Genomic DNA, 22,437 nt, shown 5'->3' on the forward strand with positions numbered 1-22,437 from the left:
AAGTCTGCGTCGCAATCAAATGTTTTTCTCTCACATATGTCTCTGCATTCAAAGTCTGCGTCGCAATCAATTGTTTTTCTCTCACATATGTCTCCGCATTCAAAGTCTGCGTCGCAATCAAATGTTTTTCTCTCACATAAGCTTATGTCTCCGCATTCAAAGTCTGCGTCGCAATCAATTGTTTTTCTCTCACATATGTCTCCGCATTCAAAGTCTGCGTCGCAATCAAATGTTTTTCTCTCACATATGTCTCCGCATTCAAAGTCTGCGTCGCAATCAAATGTTTTTCTCTCACATATGTCTCCGCATTCAAAGTCTGCGTCGCATTCAATTGTTTTTCTCTCACATATGTCTCCGCATTCAAAGTCTGCGTCGCAATCAAATGTTTTTCTCTCACATAAGCGTATGTCTCCGCATTCAAAGTCTGCGTCGCAATCAAATGTTTTCTCTCACATATGTCTCCGCATTCCAAGTCTGCGTCGCATTCAATTGTTTTTCTCTCACATATGTCTCCGAGGTATGCCTCAGTGTACGTTATTCCGCGAAGCATAATTTCTATCGAACAGCGCTATTGACAACGACGAACATTGTATCAAGTTATTTTCAATAGATTATCGATCGAAAATTTGTTTGGACGGGCCGGGCGCTCGTGTGTTGAGGTCGCGTCATAAACATTTCCACAATAACCCATATATTGACTTATACACTTAAATATCAACATTGAAGGTATCCGTTGGTTTCCTGTACTGAAATTAAATCGACGACAATTTTTTTAGTTTTGGTGATACTTTTACGTACGTTTCGGCACATTTTGGCGCACCTCGGCGTAGTTTGGCGCCATTGTGAACGGGGGACTACAAGCGAGTGAGCGAGACAACAATGTGTCAATTTCGGACAAAAGCATATCGATCGATAACGTTCACTGCACGATTACAGTGGAGACTCTACGCCCGTTCGCCTCTGTTCTGTGTTATTCTTGCAGTTTACTGGGATTTTCATAGTTAATATTCGCCAAAATTTGGTATAAATTACAACAACCTGACTGGTATTTGGTCTGTATAATTTAAGAGATGCTAACCGATTAAAATGGGTCAATATTAGACCCTGATTCTGCATATGCAAACGCTGTAAGATCGCCATTTTATTGAGGGCAAGAGCAAAAATTCAGCGATCGGAAAAATAAAATGCAACTAAAACAAGTTTCGTCGAGAAATTCAAAAAACTAAAACGACAGCAATTTTGTATATATATCAAGGAAACACCGTGCCACTTTTCACTATAACTGGTTCAGAATTGAGAAATTTGAACGAGCGATAGTTGTACGGTCTGTTCTGTACATTAAACGCAATTGTTTTCTATGGGAAATCGAGCAGAGTAGACACATCGTAAAATGAAAAATACATCTGAAAAAAACCGTTGGTTTAACTTTTTCATTTCGCTGTTATTTTTTATAATATTTGGTATGACACATATCATGAAGGGTAACTAAAACTCTATGGTTTTATTTTTTTTAGTTTCCCTCTTTTTTTATGAAATGACGAGTTGAAGATCGTTTTGCTGTTGACTGTGTTTTTACTTGATTTTGCATATGTCTCTTATCGCTTACGTATTTTTGGAATTTCCTTGTGAAATTCTTCCCAAAATATTATAATTGTAAGGGCAGCATATACGGGAAATAGGACCTGTTGCTCTTTCATTAATATTTAGATGTGCAGCAAGGAAATACGGCGAAATTTTCAACATAACGCGGGAGGTGAAATTGACTCTCCGAACGCGCACTCCACGTAGTGCACTACGGCCCAAAGGCGCCCCATTTTGTACGGTATATAGCGTCCCGAATTTTTGCCACACATACGTGGAGTGCGCGTTCGGAGAGTCAATTTCACCTCCCGCGTCATGTTGAAAATTTCGCCGTATTTCCTTGCTGCACATCTAAATATTAATGAAAGAGCAACAGGTCCTATTTCCCGTATATGCTGCCCTTACAATCATAATATTTTGGGAAGAATTTCACAAGGGAATTCCAAAAATACGTAAGCGATAAGAGACATATGCAAAATCAAGTAAAAACACAGTCAACACCAAACGATCTTCAACTCGTCATTTCATAAAAAAAGGGAAACTAAAAAAATAAAACCATAGAGTTTTAGTTACCCTTCATGATATGTGTCATACCAAATATTATAAAAAATAACAGCGAAATGAAAAAGTTAAACCAACGGTTTTTTTCAGATGTATTTTCATTTTACGATGTGTCTACTCTGCTCGATTTCCCATAGAAAACAATTGCGTTTAATGTACTGAACAGACCGTACAACTATCGCTCGTTCAAATTTCTCAATTCTGAACCAATTATAGTGAAAAGTGGCACGGTGTTTCCTTGATATATATACAAAATTGCTGTCGTTTTAGTTTTTTGAATTTCTCGACGAAACTTGTTTTAGTTGCATTTTATTTTTCCGATCGCTGAATTTTTGCTCTTGCCCTCAATAAAATGCCGATCTTACAGCGTTTGCATATGCAGAATCAGGGTCTAATATTGACCCATTTTAATCGGTTAGCGTCTCTTAAATTATACAGACCAAATACCAGTCAGGTTGTTGTAATTTATACCAAATTTTGTCGCATATTAACTATGAAATCCCAGTAAACTGCAAGAATAACACAGAACAGAGGCGAACGGGCGTAGAGTCTCCACTGTAATCGTGCAGTGAACGTTATCGATCGATATGCTTTTGTCCGAAATTGACACATTGTTGTCTCGCTCACTCGCTTGTAGTCCCCCGTTCACAATGGCGCCAAACTACGCCGAGGTGCGCCAAAATGTGCCGAAACGTACGTAAAAGTATCACCAAAACTAAAAAATTGTCGTCGATTTATTTCAGTACAGGAAACCAACGGATACCTTCAATGTTGATATTTAAGTGTATAAGTCAATATATGGGTTATTGTGGAAATGTTTATGACGTGACCTCAACACACGAGCGCCCGGCACAAGCGGCGTCCAAACAAATTTTCGATCGATAATCTATTGAAAATAACTTGATACAATGTTCGTCATTGTCAATAGCGACCGTCTGAGAGCGCTGTTCGATAGAAATTATGCTTCGCGGAATAACGTACACTGAGGCATACCTCGGAGACATATGTGAGAGAAAAACATTTGATTGCGACGCAGACTTTGAATGCGGAGACATAAGTGAGAGAAAAACATTTGATTGCGACGCAGACTTTGAATGCGGAGACATATGTGAGAGAAAAACATTTGATTGCGACGCAGACTTTGAATGCGGAGACATAAGTGAGAGAAAAACATTTGATTGCGACGCAGACTTTGAATGCAGAGACATAAGCTTATGTGAGAGAAAAACAATTGAATGTGACGCAGACTTTGAATGCGGAGACATATGTGAGAGAAAAACAATTGAATGCGACGCAGACTTTGAATGCGGAGACATATGTGAGAGAAAAACAATTGAATGCGACGCAGACTTTGAATGCGGAGAACAGGTAGTTTTGGGCCACCGTATTTCTGAGCATATTAGAAACAATGGTAAGGCGCGCCCTCATTCTCAGTTGATATTCATGACAGACGCTCACAAGATTTCCATTATGATTTCAGGCCGAAGCAATTAGATTCTTTGTTTGGCATTCTCTCTTGTAGGTTTCTGGAGGTTTCATTGGAAAACCAGCAATGTATTGAAATGGCACAACAATATAGTTTTTTTTCTTGCCTGCAAATCCTTGTTTCCAAATTTTGCAAAATATGCATGCTTGCAGATTGTCACATTGTAGTGTACATTACTGGTGGAAAATATGTTTCTGCTTGATTCTTGAATGGGCAGTCATATTTCATGAAGACAATACAGTAAATATGAAACTTGCAAATCTGTCTGTCTGTCTGTCTGTCTGTCTGTCTGTCTGTCTGTCTGTCTGTCTATGTGTCTCTCTCTGTCTCTCTCTCTGTCTCTCTCTCAGCACTTAGCGGCATTCCTTGCAACATTTGGAGGGAACGCAAAACATTCAATTTGATTTTTTTACTCTGGCCTTAATACTGTTATTTTTTGCAATTGCCATAAGTTTGAATTACCAGTTGCATTGTTTGTCTTCGTAATAAAATATAGTTACTTTGGCCAGAACTGACCAATGCACGCCTCCAGGGTAATTGCAATACTATCGTGGCGCAATGTCGTCATGGAAACCCCGCTGGGCGACTTTTTTCATTAATAGAGTTACTAATCCCAAAGCAGCAATCATAATGTAAATACAGATTAGCCGAACATCAGTTGATCAATAAATTGAATTTATTGACCGACAAAATTCTTTCTAGCATTTTGTTATTTGGTTCCTCGCCCAGTTAAAAACCCACTTCCACTGCGCTTGCGTCGTGTATCGAAGAAGTCAGATAAAATGTGTAGAGTTAATACTGTGAAACATGAGAACGACAAACTTGCACCTTATTGCCTTTTATATTAAAGGAATCGAAGTCTACTGACGAGTGTTGATGTTTTAGAGAGTTCCCAAGACATCAGAAGCAAGGAATCGGTAATTACAGAAATCAGCGACGTTACGAAGTGATTATTTATGGGGTTCAGGCTTGGTCTTCTGCGCCATGCCTTGGAGCGTTGCTTTCTATGTAGTGATATTTTGTGAACAAGCTTTAAAAAAGAGGAACTTGTTTTGTGAAATGACAATTGGCAAGGCGTCATGTGAATGAAAGTACAATTTGTTTCAAATGGTTAGGCAATTGAATCGACCAGGCATTGCGACTTACTGTTAACTGATGTTTAATGACTGTGACTGACTATGAATATTGTCGTGTTGAGGCGAGTTGAGATACATCGGTCTAAGACTGCCCCTCTGATGTATCAGAGATACATAAATTGGGCATTCTATGGTCCGTATGTGGTGTTGAAGTATTGTTGTACTCGATTGAAGAGTTGTAAACATTTACTGTGGGGATCCTTTCCATCACGAATACACGTAACAACGTAACGTCAGTCATGGATTCAGTGAATTCGAGTGTTTGAATGATGATTTAATCATCGATCGTCGTCGTTCTTGTTACTTGCTATTGTCGTCAGCGATGCCTTATAATGATGACGATAATGGCGATAATGATGGTGATGCTGTTGTTAGTGATTTCGCCTTCATGCATGTCGCCGAATCTTGCTCTATCACCCTATTTTGGCGTCTCATCTAATTAAAAATTAACACGACATCAAGAACAAAATACACTTGATTAGCTATTTCAACAGAAAATTCTGTCCGTCTTTCCATGTCTCTCCGTGTCTCAGTCTCTTTGTCTCTCTTTGTCTCCATCTCTGTGTTTCTATTTGCCAGTCTCTTTCTGTGTGTCTATCCCCCTCTCTCTTGTCAACACGGAATTTTGTACACAACACGTCTTCTTTCAGTGACGAGCTGTGAAAATAAGGATGATTAAACTTCTCGTTTTGATCGGAGACGCAAGGGCGTGACAGCCATGAGCGAAAATTAATGACTTAGTCGTATGTATTATATTTGACTGAAACTGATATTGAAAAATGTAATGATCATATACACCTCAGTGTTATTATGTCTTGGTCTCATAAACACCTTGCGTGTTCTTGATCCATTAACGTCCACGCATGATTTTTTACAGTCGCGGTAAAATATTTGGCTATTCCCGATCAAATATTAATTTTTATAATATACGAGCTGCAAACAATAAGGGATATCGAAACTTTAAATATTAAAAGAGAATTAAATTAGAATTAAAATATTAAAACGTCGGTCACTTTCCAGACAATGGAAAAACAGTCGTATGGCGTCTTTACCTGTTCTCTTTTATATGAAAGAAGCAGTTGAAACTTTTATTGGAGCGAAACAAGAAACTGATAAAGATTTTATGCCCATGTATCTCGCTTTAGATTACATGCGAAGAATCGCACGTTTTATTTCCATGGTAAAAGTTGTTTCAAATGATCATTTTCGGTCTCTTTCCATCGGCGAGTGGTTGGTCTCTAAGCACCAGCGTCAGATTCTGATTTTGATGGATTGCGTTACCAATAATAACGTATGTAACGACTCGTCGAAAGTAAGCTTGGCGGGCTTTTCTCTGGTTATTATGTATATTTTCTTGACGTCTATGTTTGAAGAGCGGTTTCAGCAAAAAAGGCCAGTTTGAAACACAGCTACCGTTTATCTTCACGCCTATATCATACCAAATTGCAGGGTTTTCTCTCGACTGCGAAATGGCGCAAATAGGGCATTTCGAGCCATTTTCTGCCCTTTAAAAGTTACTGACTGCGCGAAAATCGCGCACAAAACACAACAAGCACATACGCCTATATAATGGTGACCCAAGCGCACAGTATAGTGACCTGTGAATTTGCTGTTGTCTCTGCCCCTAAAATGTCAAATCTGCCCCCTAATTTTGATGAGTGGGGAAGAAATTGCCCCCTTCAGTGAACATGCAGAGAAAACACTGAAATTGCAGCATTATTTGTTTTTTGGTTGACGTTTCGTTCAGTTTAGAGTTAAATTTAGAGTACGAACGCGTCTATTTCGATGTACAGTGCGCTGATTAGTTAAATACTGGACATTTCCTTACTCTATTAGGAGTCTAGGGTGAAATTCAATCTCAAATTGCCAGACTGAACAAAATCAAAGGACAATCACCAAAAGTTAAAGACACTAGAGATTTATCAGATGAAGAAATTTCTCGATCGGGTGAAAGCAAAGTTGGCAATTATAGATAGTGAGTCGTATTAAATATGAATTAATATTTTCCTTTGTTAATATAATGAAAAAGTCGATGCTCAATTTTTAAAATGTAATTCCTCGGTAATATAAGATATATGTGACGGTCTGATGAGTTTTCTTAAAGTTGACGACGCATGAAAGGCAAGAAGCGGTTCTGGATAATCAGTTAAACAAAGTAAACTATAAAAGCCCAGGGGATGGGATTGGTGACGTAAGTATACGTAACCTTTTATAAAAAGTGAGTTAATAAGACTTCTTGTAACTGTAGGATAGATGTATGGAATAGAATTGAGTATTGAATAACTCAAGGTATAAATTATACGGCACAAAGGACATGGCAATACCTGTCACAGATTCCTCTGTTCCTGTTGACGGCAAAGCCATGTCGAGATTGATGAAAATAGTAATGAGTGTAATCGCCAAAACAAATAATTACCCAGGCTGCCGTTAATGCAATATCGTAATCAATACGTCCATTATTGTGCGGTGCCGCTTCCGCCGAACGGAACGTTTGTTACCAGACCCGCCGCTAATGACACTTCATAGCGACCTAGATACTGCGTTATATGAACAGAGTGTAAAGTGAACGCAAAAGAATTACGAGTACTGCACATGTTGTCACCAATCGAGTGAATAAAAAGGCAACACTTGAGCCATTACGGCCGTCAAATGTTTTTCAAGCGCTAAGACATAAAACATTGCTTTGTTTGATTTTCTTTCCGGAGTCTATGGCCCTAATATGTCAGTGTAAGGTTTTAAAAGTGTTTGAAATCGGTCTTGTTCAAAGTTTACCGTTCTGCACTTTGTTTCACTTTATCAAATTTCTGCATGTTCCGCTGACTACTGTCTCACATCATGGCCGTTTAGCAAGCTTTTCCACTTCTTACTCTGTATTTTCTGGATGTACATGTTCACAGTTACGAGGTGCTCGGTAAATCTCACCTAGATAGAGTGAATATCATCTAAGCTTGACAGTTGCCTACGTCATACGTTTATTGTTTTGTATAGCAAACACAAATTGTGTACGTAACATAGTAGTAAAAACTACCAGGTCTTTGGAGTGCTTGGATAGAGGTGTCAAATCACTTATCGAGTTGATGAGATCTATTAAAACAGAATGAAATTACATTTCCGTCTGTCACAAACATTGAGTGTCTGCGTCTATTCATTCCACGCACTGTTTATCTGTGCGTCTCATAAAAATACTGATTGGCATTCGTCTGCATATATTGTAGTTAATTTCGACTACCCATGTACCCAGAGGGTTGTCTTAAATTGGCTTCAGTCTCTGTTCAGATAGGCAACTTTCCAGCTTTGATTATCTTCCCTGTATTTGCATAGTCTCTATTTTTAAAATGCGAGTACAACGGTATGCAGGCTATATTTCTTGAACGATGCTTGGATGAGATTACAGTATTGAGTATTTGTATGATGTTTGTTTACAAACTCTTAGATAAGATAGATGACTTTCTTTTCTTCATTGTACGCATTCCAAGTGTAATGTATAATTATTGTGCATTTCTGTTGGCATTTCTACGAATATCAAGAGCTACTATTTCATTGAGGCATAATGAAGTGGACCTTAGCCGAAGTTGTCACAGGATGGTCAAAGAGTCTCGGAGAGGCCTCACAAAAACTGCTTTACTTTTCAAGTCTTTCCGAAATCATTTAAAGAAATTATCACCATTATTGGCGTGAAGTAAGGTGGTAGAGGTGTCTAATCAACACTGCTGGGCAACAACAGAAATTTGAATATATTGATTTTAAATCCCCCAAATTGTCTTTAGCCTATTTTAAACAACTTATGCGTCTTGCATGCAGCGTGTCGTGATGTTTTCATCATCTTTTATGCTGCGTGTGTTGATTGTCTCTCTCATTACGCTACATTATCCTGTCCAGTTGTCCGAGGCTTCACATTGACACGGTTCATGTAAGACATACATGATTGGTTATCTTAAAATCTATGTACTTCAGTTATATATATATATATATATATATATATATATATATATATATATATATATATATATATATATATATATATATATATATGTGTGTGTGTGTCTGTCTGTCTGTCTGTCTGTCTGTCTGTCTGTCTGTCTGTCTTTCTGTCTGTCTGTCAGTCTGTCTGTCTGTCTGTCTGTCTGTCTGTCTGTCTGTCTGTGTCTGTGTGGTCGTGTGTCTGTATGTCTGTATATGTGTGATCGTGACAAGTCTCTGTCATCAAGGTTGCAATCTTATAATTGCACACCTTCAATGATTTGTTTCTTGCGGTAGAATAGCCATCGCCCAACGGCAAAACCATTGTGCCAATCTAGTGCGCATGTTCTGCCTATACATGATGTGCAGTGGTCTCTCAGTTAATTGTATGCTTCCTTGAAGCAACTGGCACGTACATGTGAAATAGCAGCACTGCTTACAGTGAAAACTTGTGCCTTTCGGTTTTTTCAAAGTATAAATCACTACGTTTTGAATAGACGCTGGCCGTGAAACGTTTCAAAACCGCCGGCGTTTCTCGTACTAATGGTCCGACATCGCATAAAATTGTGATGACATGCCAGAGTATTTCATATATCAAGGCTACCTATTTTGAAAAAATCTACAGGTTTCGTAACCAGCAGGCAGTGGCATGGCAACGGACTTGAATCTAGATGTCGACGAACTTGCCCCTTTTTTGAAGTGGGCAAACCCGTCACTTTGGGGAAAAGGACAAAAAACAGATACAGTAAAATCATAACAGGGGAATTCATCAAACATTGCAATCTTGTCTGGGAGACTGCCGCACCTCGAGGAATGCCGAGTTTAAGCTTCGAGTACTTTCTTATGAGGTTGTATGTAATACATGATTAGCTCCCTCACATCGAAACAGAGATAATGTTGTTCTCTTGAGTATAAGCCTCTGCATTCACGGTTTTGTTTTGCCATAAATACGTACGTTTATCGAAAAAGGCTGCATAGTATTCGTTGCATTGCAAGATATTAATTGACTCATATTTCGATCTCACATTTCGCCTTATTTTATCACTTACATTTGAGTATTTAGGCACATAATATGTAGTATTTGTTCTGCTAAATGTGAACTGATCGTCTTGCCAAGTAGAAGAATAAGTAGCTAAGGTGCTGTTGATCAGACTAAACATTCTCTAAATAAAAAGGCGTGTAAAACCAAGTCGAGTATATGCGATCAAAATAGGTGTGACAACAAGACAGCTAAGTGCGTATTTAGAACGGAAAAGCGACATCATCAAACAGAGAAAAAATCCTTTCGAAATCGTGTGGTGATGGAAACAAAAAATAAACAAACGGCACGCTATCGGAAACATAGAATCGAAGTGATTAAAAAATTAATATTTAAAGCCTACTGACCATCACTGAAGTTGGCAGCTCGTCTTGTTCACGAACAGTGTTGTGCCTGGCAATGAGCAAATCAGAGAAACAGCGACCTGCTTCTTGCTTCTGTGGAGTGCTTCTTGCAAGATTAACACCAGCTACTCAAATATCAAGCAACCCTATCTTGGTGTGAAGTTATCCAAGTTGACCCTTTAGGTGAGAAATAGAAGTACATAGTATGTGTTTATAGGTATAAGAGCTTGGACCTTCTTTATAATCACTTACTCAAGGTGATGGATCTGAACTTGCGTTTATATGTTTAATAATTACTCTAGCCGGCACGGTCGAGTCCAATTATCAACCCAGATTGTCACGTACAGGTCTTCCAGCAATCCAGACAATTTTACACACAAGGTCGTGAAAGTAGCATTACACATTCGGAATTCACAAAGAGACGACAAAGGGTCAAAGGTAGCTCCCAAGGAGAGCTATGCTGCATTATGACAGTACCCATCTCGTCGATCATAGTCATGCAAATTGCTTTGAGCGTGGTTTATTTCTTCTTCAATAATATGACTGTGATTAACCCCACTTTACCACAAAAGGTGTCTTGGTGGGCCATGGTAAAACTCAGACTTTAAATGTTGCGGCTTTGACCGAGGTCGTCGTTAAGTGCGTTCTATAAGACCACCCACGACCTTTGGTCTGGTCGATATCTACATTTAGTTGCAACTCATTAAATAATGTAATCCTATCTATATACTTTGGGTTCCCGTGAATATGTAGCAAATCGAAACATGACACATGGACACATTCAGCCCGATGATACATTTTTATTTATTTATTTACCTGTATATTTATTTGTAAACTTAACTTATCTATTTACTTGTTCACTCATTCATTCAAAATTTAGTGATTATCGCTCCAATTACTCTGCGAAAATTGTTACAGTAAATGAATAAATAACTATTTATTTATTTGATCTACGATGTTTTTATTTGAGTAAACAAGAGGATTGAAAATAGTATTTCAAAGCGATAATTAATATCATCATGGGTGCGTCTCTTTTGCAGTTTTCTTATCAGTAAAGAAATTAATTCCATTAGTTTCGCAGTTCTTGATTTAACTGTATTTAGGCCAAATGTATCTCTTTCCGGTAAGAAGACCTACCTTATTTAAAACCCTTCCACTCAAAAATAAAGTTTCTCATTTCAAAAATCACGCACCATTTTGCCGAAATTTGCTGTATTTTGATGGGTCACACTGAAATAAAATAAAAAGTAAAAAAAAGTTCCCGACCGACATACCTTATTTTACGAGGGTTTGTCAACGGAACGCACGATTGTTTTCTTACACCATATGTACTGTAAGGTTCTGATATTGTACTTATCCGCCTTGTGATTGGCCCTTGCTTTAAACGCTTTGAAATTCAAAGTTCAAATTTAATTGACCCTCGCCATTCTAACAGCCGCCATGCTGTTATAAAAGGGTTTGAAGGTGAACAAGATCACGGTTACCTGACTAATTTGTTTGCGGGTTATTTTCACTGAGAAGCCATATCCCACTTACTGGTCTTTATAGTGTGACGCTTGGTGGCCATCATTATGTGGCTTATAATATAATTTACCAAAAGTCACTCAAGGTCGCCAAATTTTTTATTCTACTTATTGAATAACGTGTAAATATAGGTATTTACATAGTGAAAATACTAAATTGTGTAATCTTTAATCCTCCATCAAAAATGCAATGTTAGAACACACGGGATTTTTGCTTTTTTACTGGTGCATCGGTGTTAAGGTATAACGCGCCTCGGGGACTGCAAATTTCTACATCCTTTTCTGATCTACCACTTGTGGGGCTTATTTTAAAGCTCTTCGAGAAAAAACTTTCCCCTGCTTAGTTTTTCGAAAATCCAAAATTTAGTTTTCCCCAATAGAGTTAACACAGGAATGGTAGCAATTTTGATCGCAAAACGTTTGGTGATTGTTTCGTTAGTTTCAAACTTTGCACGGTGACCCCCTCCCCCACCCACTCCCGAGTTTTATTGTTGATTAGGTACGAGAATGGTTGAAAGTGTCATTCAGGAAAGTTTTAGCAAAAGTTTAAGTCTTTCACTTTCGAGGCGCATACTACCTTAATGATGATTACATGAACATGGACTGTAGAAAGCACTGCCTTATAGATTGATTTGTCAATTTTTTGTCAAGGAAGCTTAATGTAACTGGGCTAATGGCAGCTGGAATGTATTTCTAAGAGTAGATTGACATTGCTGTTGATTTGCATTGATCAACGTTGAAGTTGACAGCACACTAAGTATTGCGGACGACTTTACGCCGGTTTGGTCTAACACAATGCAAATCTAAAAAATTGCAAGACGTCACATGCTCCGCGGAACTGGAGATGTATCACCGTTCTTCTACCCTCCTTTTGGGAAATTGAAAGTATACAATAGTGGCAAAAATGGTAATTTTATACTAACTTACCAACCGATATCTTTGATAAATGCTGTATATTCTTACATTTTGTAATTGCTTTTTATTTGATATGGGATAATCGTATTTTGATGATATTAGGTATCATTTCAATATCACATTTTGATATCGTATTTGATACCGTATTTCAAAATTGATCTTTTGACGAATATGGATATGCAATAATTGCAAAGTAGGAATAATATGATTTTTATAGTCGTATTTTGATTTATTGTAAATTAAAAAACGTTATTAAAAAATCGACAATTTTATGATCACGTGAGATTTCGAAGCAATAACCGATACAAGGCGATACATTTGTCAACCTTTCCTATGTAGCCATACAAGGAATAGCGTCACTTCCCTTTGACATTTTTTTGGGTAATTTTTGTTTCATTTATATAATAGTTACACAATGTGCCAACTTACAAACTTCAAGATTAGATGTCCAAAATTTGCTTTAACTCGACGCAGACAACCCAATCTGCTGTTTACGTAATTTCATGTGTTTGTAACAACTTTAAATCACGTATTTAGCATTGACATGAGAAGCTTCCAAACGCAGCTTAGATTAACAATTTACGTTATAAGTCAGCAAGAATAATACAAATGAAATCTTACAAAACAATAAAATGTATCACAACACTGTAAGTGGTCGTCGATCATAAAAGCTGACGCAGTAGAGACGTAATTCCTTATTTTTGGAGTCACCCCCCCCCCCCCCTCAAAGCGGAACTCTTAAATGTTAAATGGCTTCAGGAACTCTATGTTGTTTATTATGTATGGAAAATACCAAATAGCAAAATCTACACATGAGTACATATAAATAAACTTTACGTTCAAACGTTTTCAAAATTCGAAGTAGTCTGTATTCTTCTATCAGAGTTCAAATTATTTTTTTAGATTGTCATGATCTGTTTCCCATTTTTCTCGATGAACTTGAACCTAGTACTGAGTAGGAGCCGTATAATCACATGGTTAACTTGTCAATGAGTCAACACGTTGAAAATCGCTCAACCAATTACGTGTTCTGTCTATGTATTGTCATTCTTTTTTTTTCTATTATTGTTTAACAATCTTGTTAAATATATTTTTATTTTATGTTTGTTGCAGCAGAATCCTTGTTACGATTTTGACGCAGGCAAAAACATATTGTGTTCTTAGCCCCTCCCCTGATAAATAAGAAATTACGTTTCCACTATTACGTCAGCTTTTATGATCGACAGCCTCTGAAAAGATTATCCTCACTCGCTATAAGAAATGTGCATACATGAGTTGATAACATAGCTAGCATTAAACTAACATCACGTGCACTACTACAGCATCGTTCGTTTCAACAAGAAATACTTTTATTTGTGACATTGAAATTGCGCATCTAACATTTTTGTAGAACGATCCTTATCACCGGTGAACATTAAAATTTCGTTTAATTTGAACTTGAATTATTTAGTCCACAAGATTAAAAGGGTCATAAAGATATATTAAGCCAGAGTCACTCTACCCAAAGTAAACGTATTATGCATACAACCAATTTTACATGCAGAATACTGTGGTTAATGTACGCCAAGTAACAGTATATACAGTAAATGAAGTATCAATGCTGAATGCCTGGTATTTTTACTGACAATGATATACAACGTTGGACAAGAAATACAAATGTACAAGGAATACCAATAAAGAACAACAAAACAGTAAAAATTGACTGTTATGTCCTCATAAAATGTAAAAGATAAATTTTGTAGAAAGCAATGCTATAAGACGGACGATCTGTTACTTTTTCGCCTTGCATGGGCACTGTGTTCATTTCACTGTAATCTTGAAGTATGCCGCCGATCCTTTCACGGCCCCTTGGACATCGCTACTGGTTCCCGGAAAGGTAATTTTATTTACTTCTTTGTAATAAGACACGCAATTGAAAAGGACTCGCATCTGAAGCGGTTCCGAAGGTTGTGGTGTGCAGGCTAATTTGGAAACAGATTATTCTTTTCGGAAAGGAGATGCAGATAGTTATCTATTGATGCTACAGCCGAGTAATTGTAACATACTCCCCATCCACTCATCTTTAAAAAAGATTCTTCTCAAAGCAGTCCCTGGTGTCAGAAAAGGGTCAATGCCACTTGTGGAGCCTTTGTAGGAAACCACTTTCTCTCCATAAACGAAAAAACACTGACAATAAAACGGAGTGCTCAGAACTCGAAAATATCCGTGGATGGGCACTAATCAGTGATAGCCGATGAATTGAAATCGACACTGTAAGATATTCACAGTCACAACCACCGACCGATAGTTTCATGATATTCCAATCAAAACCCACAGCATTTATTCTAATTCGTTGTCGGTAATTGCCTATAAAAAGCGGTCGTGTATATTGTCTTTGGTCTCTACATGGATCAAGTTTCTCTCGAAATGGCACTTGTGGGTGGATCAATCTCAAAATTACCAGTCGTTAAAGCTGCTATTATTTTCACACACGGTTCTCCTAAAAAGGTGTAGATTTAATCAGGATCAAATATTTATAGCCTTCATCTGTTCATATGCTACAAGTTGAAGCTGTATTGATCACGATGCATCATGGGAAGGGTCAATAATTGAAAAACATGGTTTCAAATAATTTTTTCTCCCGAATTCATTACAATAATAAAAGCATTGCTGATGACGAATATTAATTATGTAATTCACACGTAATTTATATTATGTAAGTTTTAATATTTATAGAAAAATTCTAATCCTAGATAATGTCATTAATAAATTTATCATCTTCATCATTGTCACACACCATTCATCTATACGTTCTTACACCTTTCAATACATTGAAGCGCCTAGTCAATAATTTCAGCACTATGATGACTGCTGGTTTGAAAAAAAGACTCACTTGATTTTGTTCGATTAACACAATACAGACTGTACTTCTATGTCACCAAACTGTAACAAGCTTTAATTTTGTACCAGCAAGTCTTCAAAGCGGCGATGTCGCAAAAGTACGTAGTGCTTGTTGACATTGGCTGTCTGTGTTTATGATGTATTCAGTTATTCAGTTTGTTCAGAGATAAAGCTGATTGAAAGTCTGCCCTCTAAGTTAAAGAGTCATTCTCTCACCGTCGACACTCCGTTACATCGCGGCAATCACGCTCATTTACTGTACATTTTTGCCACATTGAAGTGCAAAGATGACTTTCACGACAACAGCCACCATGGAGTCGTCGTTGCATGACGGTAGTGGAGAGACTACCGCCACAAATTGAAGCGCCACCACCGACATCGCCATCAGCAGCGAACCTTGAACACATGCTATCGCATAATTACCCAGCCTAAATGACGGCCACGACAACAGACATACCACATTACCCCAAACACTAATTCAACAACCACTTACCACAACAACGGCCTGCGATATCGCCATAACCATAGCAACCGCATCTATGGAACGTTGTAGTATCCAATTGCAATACCGAGCGCATCGCGAGCGGCCGAACAAATCACAAAACGAGTAAATATAGAGTGTTACGTAATCTCAGAACGCCCGAGATTAAACAGTGCACTTTTGATTGTGTTAAAGGGCGTCGCCATAGTTGCTGGTGTCTTACAGATTTCTGAAACCATATAAAAGTTGTTCCTCACAAAATCTGTGCCATGATGGGCTTTGAATACAAGCTGATTTCTAACTCTCAAAGAAAGTACGATATTTTATCGTCAATGTTTTCTTAGATCGCTTATACCTACCGAAATAATTGACGAACGAGAGTCGTCACCTTCAAAGACGCGCAATTCACAGGAGAGCGAACATTACAACAATTTTACAGCAATACGTTCTCGACCCGACCACTGCCCTGAGCAATTTCCCGATAAATAATTGCGCATAAGGTAAAATCATTGTTGGTTGTCAATTCTATTTTCCTTTTTTTTCATTTTTTCAAACCTCCCTTTTGTTTGTTTGTTTATTTTGTGTTTTTTTGCTGAACTTAAAGTTTGTATTATTAAGGACTGTTAGTCCTCATTCTGGATAGCGAAATAAGTCACGATGTTGTATTGTTTTCTCAAAATCTGTCATTATTACTAAAAGAATACCTGCTCCAGATTGTCACAATATCTCGAGAATTTGGTCACTCATCTTGCAGTCCTACTGAGGAAATACCATCCTTTTAGATGACATGTTTTACGTTAAACATAGACAACACAAACTCTAACGGCAGTATTTCTCATGGCCCTTTTCAAAATGAATATTAAATGTAACACGCTTTTCAATTTGCTCGGAATTTCAGTGACGAGACATACAATACACATTCACAAAGCCATTTGACTATTTCTTTCACGGATTACGCGAAGTCAAAATTATTGTTCCTGAAAATGCAGGTGTGGAATACTGATAACGGCTTTACGCCAAATATGAAGCTTACGATCAACAATAAAAGACGGCAGAAACCACCTGTATCAAACGATACGATAATAATTGTTTCACTGAACGCGGCGTGCGTAAGGTGCCACATACTGCGGCCGAAGCTCGCTGTTGTTTCGCAACCTGTTAGCTGACATGCGCATTCAAACCCTTGGGAAGACGACATGACTGCGAGGCAAAACGTGTTCTCCTTGTATCTGAGTAATTCTGTGGTGCCGGCACGTGGACTGTTTTGTAACTGGCACGTGTTTCCCCGATAAAAGACCGCGATTTTACGCACAGGCACTACTGTCTATGTTTTATCATACGCTGTGATTGCTTCGTTCACAGACTATACAGCAAACTCTCTGCCTATTCCAAGCTAAAAATAAGCTGACTTATTCGCACAATACATTGATTGTTCAGTTAGCTCCTGGCATTGGAAGATGGGGCGATTGAAAGGAAAGGTCAACCATTTTTATCTCGTATGTTAACACATGTGAAATAATCGTATAATGTCTATCTTTCTTTCTGTCTGCATCTGTCTTTCTTTCTGTCTGTATCTGTCTGACCTGTCTGTCTCTTTGTATGTGTCTATCTGTCTGTATCTGTCTGTCTGTCTGTATATGTCTGTCTTTCGGCATTGTATGTCAAGAATTGCGCATTAGATTAAAATCTAATGACTTGGGAACACGGGAACCGCTGAGTTTTTAGTAGACACGGCATGCATTGCTAGTGCTTGTCTTTTTAGTGTGGAGTTTCAGGGTTTGGCACACACGGGTTTCTTGACTGTAACGTACAAGTTGTTGTACTCCGACACACAAACATCAAAGGATGTGTGGATTGCCGCACGTTCTCTTATCATGCAGAATGTTACGGAGCTATAACACTGTAGCAGAACTTTTACCTAAGAGTGACAGTAATCTTTCCCGATACAGGCGTATGATTGGTTCAAACCTTCGGAGTCTCGGTCAAACACACCGGAAGACTATTCCATTTAACATCAAGGGATGTGATTTGCACTAAAGGGCGTGATTTTTACCGGGAATATTAAAATAAATGCAAAAATTGAAGCTATTTGTTATGAAATTGACTAAACATTTATTTGTATTGTACCCTGAAGGGTAACACTCACTCAGTGTAGCCAGGTTTGACTTCCATAACGGAAACCACCTGTGTATTCAGTGTTCATCAAAACTTGCACATGAAAACTTGTTCCCGCCAACTTTGCTCTCTGAGAGCAGCGGCGCAGATAGGCAGGCACAGATTGAACTCATTGCAATAAACAAGCATGAGTCTAGTACAAAGTCCAAGTCCAATACAGGGGAAAACGCAGACAATTTTACACAACCCTTTTGGACTCGTAACACGAGTTCTAATTAACAGACGTTTGCATGGATGTGGCTAAGAAGTTTGTGCACTGGCATCTCTGCTACACGAATAAAGTGCGCCGCGTACCGGAGTTCAAATCCAAACCGTGCGGGTAAATTTGACATATGTGTTTTGGTTATTTTTCATCGGGGGGGGGGGGGGGGTCATCAATTTTTTTCGTCTGACAAAGGGGGGGGGGGTCATCTTTTTTCACGAAAAATGCAGGGGGTCTATATTTTTTTGAACACCGGCGACAAGATTTTGCCGGCCCCCAAGGCCGTAAAAACTGAACGGTCCCTAACGGAGGGCTTCTCAGATTTGATGGCTTCTATGAACTCAACTTCAACGTCCAAGGAACACTCTCTGTCGACCACGGCGATAGTTTCTAGGGGATTTACTGAACCGGTCTTGCAAAAATGTACCCAAATCTTCTTTAATACGGTCGTTGCTGCCAATCGCAATTTCTTCGCTGTTTGTACATATGATCCACGAGGTACAAACCAGTCGCCTTATCACCACCTATCTCCTCTATTTCGTGAACTACTTATTGCCGGAGATCACTGCTGGTTGCCTTTCCACGGGTGTAGGTTCTCCCCCGTGTATTTTGCATTATTTCGATAGATTACTCCAAGGCGATAGCTATACGAAGATACGACGATCAAACGTGGGTCTTTTTCTGTTCAGACCGACAGTTGTGACCGTTAAAACAACTCGCTTAAATTTGCATGCAACAACACTGCACTGTGCGGCATTCTCAGACGAAGACAGAAATGAAAACGTGTCGTCTGTCTTGGATAAAATGTTGCATTTCCGTCTGGTATTTCTTTGTGTCGAACTGTAAACCTTGGCTGTGCCAAACAAAAAATCCGTGTGTGCCAAACCCTGAAACTCCACACTAAAATGACAAGCGCTGTATGTATTTCAAAAATATTCACAAAGCGTGTATTCTTACGATGACATCATATTATCCCATGAATCTTCTTAAATATGTTGATCAAGGAAACGTGCTACAGAGTTTAAGTTAAACTTCCATGCCAGGCGGCATAATCCATTTGCATACTTGACGAACTTTCATTATTTTTCATATCATTTCAGGACGTGACCAAAGTTGATGAAATTTTCTATGTATATGGATGATAATGATAAAAAATATTTTGCATTTTTGTACAGCTAAATGACAATGTCCATAATTAGTGTCCTTTCACATTGAGGGTGTAAACATTTTATGATTAATAATACCAAAGGCAATCAAAGTTGATACAGAGTGACTACAGAAAGATATGGCAATAGTAAAACAAATATAACAGTCTGATTCAAGCTAATTGCTTATTGGCTTATTTCATGGTTCTCTTAATTGGCAATCTATATCAGGGACGATTACATCAAATTTGATACAACTGGGCGTAGATATCGTTCATGACAAGACAAATGTGAACTGATTTGCATACTACTGTTAGTAATGGTTTTCTGTATATGCAATGATTTTTTTTTTTCAATTTTGTCTCTGCAGTGATGGTTACACAATATCTGATGATTTTGCTGATGATTATGATCAGAAAAAGACATATGGCATGTTGAAAAATGCTTTGCATTTGCTAGACATCTAGTAACTAGTCGCTAATTGAATGAAATTGCAAAATTTCTGATACAATGCTAGAGAGCGATAGTCTACGTCAGTGTCTCGCTTCTATGTTCTGTTTACAATTTTCAGCGAGTGCAGGGGTAAAAACAAGCCCATTTTAAAGATTTATGTCAATTGCTTTAGCATGTTCCAAGGTTCTGATAATAAGAGACCATGATAATAAGCTACAATTGTACACTAGTGGCAAATTGGCCTGCGGCCGTTCTGCTCTTTGTGCTGCGCCTGCGCATTTTGAAACCTTGAAAAAAAGGCCCGTGTCATGTCCCTTTACGTCAACATGTTTCTGCAGTCGCCCTTGCACAGTTTCACTCGGGCGAATTTGAAGAGGCTGCGATCCATATTTTTTCCCTTAACCAAATGACTGGCGTGCTCTACATGAAACACGCTCGACAAAGTATCCTAAACATTTTCATCGCTGTTACAGCGTTATTTTTTTAAAGTTTTTCATACGTCTTTCCCACACTTGTTACATGGAATTCCTTTAGCAGTAAAGTGGTTGGAATGTAATATGGCATGTCTTCTGACATTACTGCATTTGTTTGGTTCTGACTGAAATGAATAAAAGGGTTCCTTTCGCAGTTGATCTGTCGAATTTTATGACAACATTGGACTTAAACTCCTCAAAGGGTTTCCCAAAAGTCGGTCACAGATCGGAAATGTTTGACATGTCTAAAGAAGTCATCCATCTATATTACACCGTGTTTTTAAAATAACACCTGAATTTACCAAATTTTTGAAGACTTGAACAGCTACTGTTTGTAATTGAGTGACATGAAGGCGAGCTTTCCTATTTCTCGAAGGCACGTAGCAGGAAACACAATTTGTATTTCTATATTTCGGCGTTTACATATATTTTCCCCTCCATTTCGACTTTTAATGTAACACCGTATCAAAATCCGATAGAGTTCATCAATTTTTCTTCATACCGTGCACTTTTCAGACATGAATGAGTTGAAGTGGCATAGGGTCGCCATGTTGGAAAACATGAATGAGTTGAAGTGGCACAGGGCCGCCATGTTGGAAAACATGAATGGAGCGCAAAGCTCCATAATGAAGGCTATAGAATGTTCAGAAGTGAACAGTTCACATGATGCTATTTCTGTAGCTCGATGATATTTTCTTTTTGAATGTTCGTGACCGCGTGGCCTCCACGATAACATCAGCAAACCTGCACTGGGTTTTGTTGTCACTTGGTTTGATTTATCAGCAGAATACATCAAAATACAGACGTGTCACAGAAAAGAGACGAGAAGCGTTGAACTGGAATATCATTCCAGTTCAACGTAGTAAATCCTTTTTCGTGAAATGTTAATCGCAAATACGATACAATCACGAATTATTAAATAAAGATTCAGATACTCTTCAATCAAATCACGACAGCAACAAGCTTTCTAACAATCTCTTTTGGACATGAAGTTAGAAAGTACTGCCTTCAATGCCATCAGTATTACGTCAATGCTACCTCTCAAGGCAAAACATTTTCTGACAAAACCTAGGTTTCGCAGGATAAAGTGAAGTGGAAATTGATTTTGCACAGTAAGCATTGATATTAGCGACGAAAAAGGTGTGATTCTGGTAAATAATTTGGGCCACTTCATTTTAAATGAGCTCTAATGACATCACGTGAAGCATGAGATCCTGTAGTATATCTATCTATCTCCCTTCCTGTCCGTCTATATCTACGTGTATGTGTCTGCCTGTAGGTCCGTCGGTCTTTATGTCTGTTAATGTTTAATTGTGTAAAGGTAATAACGAAATGAATAAGACATGATACTAGTATGAAAACTTTTATGAGACTGTTGAACAGTGGGCCCATTATTTATGCCGTTTGTTCTTCCTGTTTTTACACTATCTCTCCTAAGAATAGAAAACTTCGTTGCTCCAGTTAATATCCGATATTTACCTCCAATCGCAAAGAAGCATTGCTGTCAGTTTAGTATGCGTGACGCATTTCATTAGAATATTGATAGTTACGATTCACAGAGTGTATCTCAACCACTCCGCATGACTAACGCCAGGGAGTTCAAATCAATTCCCGATTGTGTAACTATGAGTATGTAAGCAGGTGTGCGACAGCTACTGTATACCTCATAACGTTATCTCGCATTTGCGCGGTCGAAATGGAGTCAGGTCTTACATGTTTAGTACGTAACACTGTGCTTCTTTGTATTTATATCGTTACAATTTGCTTCTGCGAAGAGATGCAAAATGTTTTTTGTCAAAATATTTTGAATTAGACCCAAATTATTTGCATTTGTAAAAGTAAAATAAATTAAAAGTGTAATGCAGTAACTTTGAACGCTTAGTCTGTAAATTCATACATCACAAACAATAACATTCTGACGCAGAGAGATCCATACGTCCAGCTCCTTCAACGATAAATTGAGCAATATCGCTGGATTTACCACGCTATAATGATTCTTCTATGTCAGTCTACGTGCACTGATTAATCCGAGTCGCTTCAAATTCATAACCCCTCTCCCTCATTCCCTCAAACTCCTCCCCTC

At 38.2% G+C, this 22,437-nt stretch overlaps 1 protein-coding gene and 1 long non-coding RNA gene across 4 annotated transcripts in view; both read right to left on the reverse strand.

Moving 5' to 3' along the window:
• LOC139126451 (allatostatin-A receptor-like) overlaps positions 1–10,264 on the reverse strand; it is a 179,713-nt gene extending 169,449 nt beyond the window's left edge. Inside the window, exon 1 of one of the 2 annotated variants that reach the window (XM_070692506.1) lies at positions 10,111–10,264. The gene's annotated coding sequence lies outside the window, so the exon portion shown is untranslated. The remainder of the gene's footprint in view (positions 1–10,110) is intronic. The other variant, XM_070692508.1, reaches the window with a different exon arrangement.
• The window catches only part of LOC139126325 (uncharacterized), a 426,578-nt gene extending 404,791 nt beyond the window's left edge, over positions 1–21,787 (reverse strand). For both annotated transcript variants that reach the window (XR_011550532.1, XR_011550530.1), the window contains exon 1: positions 21,778–21,787. This is a non-coding gene — a long non-coding RNA (uncharacterized lncRNA). The remainder of the gene's footprint in view (positions 1–21,777) is intronic.
• Between the last annotated feature and the right edge of the window lie 650 nt (positions 21,788–22,437).

This window comes from Ptychodera flava (assembly GCF_041260155.1).
Source record: "Ptychodera flava strain L36383 chromosome 3 unlocalized genomic scaffold, AS_Pfla_20210202 Scaffold_27__1_contigs__length_13241970_pilon, whole genome shotgun sequence".
Taxonomy (NCBI): Eukaryota; Metazoa; Hemichordata; class Enteropneusta; family Ptychoderidae; genus Ptychodera; species Ptychodera flava.